Genomic DNA, 4,411 nt, shown 5'->3' on the forward strand with positions numbered 1-4,411 from the left:
CTTTGTTTCATCCTTCCTTCCTGCGGCTCAGAGGCCCTCAGGGGTGGTGTGATCCTCAGTCAGCATCCCATTTGAGCTGAATTGAGTAACTTCAGTTCTTCTCTAGGGCAGGCTCCAGTTCACTCACTCCAGCCTGGAGCGCCTGGAAAACTAGGACCAGCTTCCCAGCAAGAAGCACCAGTTCACGGGACTTCTCACATTTCAAATGTTCATATTGCTCATCCCAACTTTTCAGCTGACTCTGAACTTAATCATGATTTGCATCCTCATAGTGATTAGTCATCACATTTAGAGACACATGCAGCAGGCCCATTCCTAGCAAGTAGAGTATCTTGGGGTCACTTTCTACTGTTTGGCCTGGAGATGAGTCTCTGCTAGTTGAAGGCTTTTTTTTTTTTTTTTTTTTTTTTTTTTAGTGACTTCTTTAAATGGAAAAGGCATATACACATAGTAAAAAAAGAAAAAGAAAAAGAAAATAGGTACTATGAAAAGATACACATGAGAGCAATGACACTGATTGCCCTGGAGCTGTATCCTGATGTGTGTGTGCGCGTGTGTTGCTTCTTTTCTTCTTCTTCTTCTTCTTCTTCTTCTTCTTCTTCTTCTTCTTCTTCTTCTTCCTCTTCCTCTTCCTCTTCCTCTTCCTCTTCTTCTTGAAATCTCTTGTGCATGCTGCATGCTGTCATTGAAACTCTTTCCACCATTAGACACTGCTGAAGAGCATGCCTAGATTCCTCAGCTGCAAAGTACATCTCATGTTCTTCTTCTCACAATCTTGGTTTTATCTCGTGGCCATTTCAGATTCTGGTTTGTGGTGTTCTGAACTTGACCCTCCACGGTCAGGGGTTTCCCCACCACTTGGCAGGAACAGGGTGAAACAACTCAGCTGAGGTGATCTAAGACATAGGCAGCTCTGGGCACTGAGTGCTGGTGCTTCATATTCCTAGCTATAATCCATAATCCCAGCTATTCAGGAGGCTGAGATCTGAGGATCACCGTTTGAAGCCAGTCTAGGCAGGAAAGTTGGTGAGACTTCCTATTAACCACTAAAAACCCATAGTGGGACTGGCTCAAATGGCAGAGTGCTAGCCTTGAGCGAGACTGCTAAGGACAGATTCTAGGCACTAAATTCAAGCCCCAACACATGAATACTCTCTCTCTCTCTCTCTCTCTCTCTCTCTCTCTCTCTCTCTCTCTCTCTCTCTCTCTCACACACACACACACACACACACACACACACACACACACACACCTCTGTGAGGTTGGTGTTATTAGTTCTTCCTTTCACTTCAGCCCAAGTGAGGAGACTCACCTGGTGAGGAAAGCGGAGGGACCTGCTCTTCAGGAGAGCTCCCCACTGAGAGGATGGCACAAGGTGGTTAAGGCTGGGATGGAGCCAGCTGGCTCACCTCCTCTACTACTCATTCCATGGGTTCCTGCAATAATACCGAGCACAGTTTTTTGTTTTTGTTTTGTTTTGTTTTTGCCAGTCCTGGGAACTGAACTCAGGGCCTGAGCACTGTCCTTGGGCTTTCCTCAAGGCTAGTGCTCTAGCACTTGAGCAACAGCACCACTTCTGGCTTTTTTTTCCCTTATGTGTGTGGTACCTAGGAATCGAACCTGGGTCTTCATGCATGCTAGGCAAACACTCTACCACTAGGCAAAACTCCTGGCCCCTGAGCACAGCTTTTTGTTTCTGTTTGTTTGTTTGTTTTGCCAATCCTGGGGTCTAGACTCTGGGCTTGGGTGCTGTCCCTGAGCTTTTGTACTCACGGCTACAGCTCCACATCTGGCTTTTTTGGTAATGGAGATAGGAGTGTCATGGATTTTCCTTCCTAGGTTTGAAGTGTGACCCTAAGATCTCAGTCTCCTGAGTAGGATTATAGGAGTGGGCCATCGGCAGCTGGCTAATGTGTCCTTTTCACATCCTAAAATTTTGCTTCATTGCCTAAATCCTATGAAATGTTCTTTACTTATTTTCAATAGACTATAATGTACATATGGTACAGTAATCCAAAGTTCCAAAGTATAGCAGAGTGAGAATATCCCTTTTTCTTGTCTCCAGCTATCTCACTTTTCCTCTCCTGCCCCAGTGGCAGCCAATGTTGCTGGTTTCTTTTCACCTAGAAAATAACCCAGAGAAGAAGAAAGAATCATCTCTTTTGTAAAGAACCTAAAGTAGTAATGATTTTCCTTGCATATGTCCAGGCTGGACTCAAACTTCTGGGTTTAACCAATCCTCCTGCCTCAGCTGCCACCTGTGTGGGATTACAGCACATATTACTTCAACCAGCAAGTTATCTCTAAAGCAGCCACCCTGAGGAACGGTCTCCATGGCATTCCCAATTGATTCTCTTGGGTATCCTATGTTAGCAGACATTTCATCAGCAAATAACAATTTATTTTTCCATCTCCAGTTGCACCCCGATGGTGCTAGGGATTGAACTCAAACTCTCATGAGGACTAAGTAAATATTCCAGCATGGAACTAGCTCAACAGCTTATGATTTCTGGCAAAGTGAAAATTGCTTTGGAGTGAGAGCTGGATTGAATTTCATTAACCAGATGACTGGTTTTCCCCGATGACACTATCCAAAGGCAGCCTGTAGATAGAAAGGTGTGAGGGGTGGAGTGGGAACAGGCTATCCAGAGCCAAGTGCTGCCCTACGGTGCTCTCCTAAACATCTCTTACCAGCATCTGGAGCTTTCCAGAGGGTTTAGGGCACAAACATTTCTCATGCTCTCTATCCAGAGATCAGAGAAGACTGAAAAGGAGGCCCTACACTGGAATAAATCTTATCTTCATTTATGAGTAGAATTTAGGCTGTTTTGTAGATCCTAATAGATCATATTGCTTGAATCAGAGATTTACAGATCCTCCTACTCCTCTTCCTTTTCTTCCTACTCTTTGTTCCCTTTCTCATTTTCCTCCTTCCTTTCCTCCTTGTTTCTTTTTTGTACTTCTCTTTCTCTTCTTCTTCTTCTTCCTCTTTTTTATTCTTCCCTTTTCTCTCTTCATACCTCCTAAAGGAGTGCCTTGATGTCTGTGTGCTCTGCCAGACTATAATAAGATATGACCAACAGATATTGTTATAATGAAGGATGAGCTCAGACGTTGAAAAGATATTGACTCTGCTTGCTAATTATCAAGACTTGAAATATTCTGGAATTTATATGCCAAAGAGTTTCATGGGAAAATTATCCCAGACTTTCCACATTACCAAGGGAAATAAGAGGTACAAAGCAAGGATGCTTGAAGAGTAGTGGGAGAAGTCCCACCAGGACAGCTGGAGTGCTCTGTCATTTGTTCTTCTGTCCTGGCATTTCCAGCAATGCCATAGATGCTTAATTTGAAGGCTACTGTCATCCCACTTATTGGTCATTGGTGATTAGTAAAAGCTCAGTGTGGTGACCACATGGCTTTTACACTGCCCCAGCTGGGAAAGGGAGGTCTCTGTAGAAGGTTCTGTTCCCTTGAAATAAAAAGATAAGAGAGCAAGGGCTACTGGGTATGTGGCTCAGTGGTACAGTTGTTTACCTAACATTAGCAAAGCTCTGGGTTCAATCTTGAGCACTGCAAAAATGAGCAGACCCTTGGAGCCCACAGTGAGTACAGTGAGCAGAGAGGTAACAGGATGTAACCCCGATGCCACTGTGGAACTGGACCTAGTGTTGTTCCAAGAGTCCACCACCTGACCCTACCCTGGCATCTCTAATGTGAGATAATTTCAGTGGAATGTTTTGGCACCAAAGACAAGGGCAAAGGGAAACATGGGGTATACCAACCTCAAAGGGCCTGGGTCTTCTCCCGGCCTTTGCTTTGAGGCTACAAAAAACTGAATTTTCTGCAGAAGCTAGGGAGAAACAATAGAAATTATCCTACCCACAGAGCCATAGATCCTTGGATCCAGGATGGGTGAACTCAAGTGAGTGTGTGTGCCAGTATTGGGGCTTAAACTTAGGGTCTGACACATTTTTCTGTGTGTACCTGTCCTGGGGCTTGAACTCAGAGCCTGGGGCTCAGTCTCTGAGCTTTTCTTGTTCAACGCAATATCTCTACCACTTCTGGCACTTTTTATTTTTTATTTTTTTGTAATTTAGTGGAGATATGAATCTCATGGACTTTTCTGCCAGGGCTGGCCTTGAATTGTGATCCTCAGATCTCAGTCTCCTGAGTAGCTAGGATTACAGGTGTGAACTACTGGCTCCCAATTTCTCACGCTTTTACATAGCATTTGTTATGTAAGACCAGAGCTCTACCACTTGAGCCACACCACCACTTCCACCATTTTGCTAATTATTTGCAGAGAAGAGTCTTTCAGATTTGTCTGCCAGGCTGGCTTCAAATCAAGATCCTCAAATCTCAGCTTCCTAAATAGCTAGGATTACAGATGCATGCATGTGTGTGTAAG

The sequence above is a fragment of the Megascapheus bottae genome, chromosome 2, assembly GCF_031878675.1.
Source record: "Megascapheus bottae isolate mThoBot1 chromosome 2, mThoBot2.hap1, whole genome shotgun sequence".
In the NCBI taxonomy this organism is placed as follows: domain Eukaryota; kingdom Metazoa; phylum Chordata; class Mammalia; order Rodentia; family Geomyidae; genus Megascapheus; species Megascapheus bottae.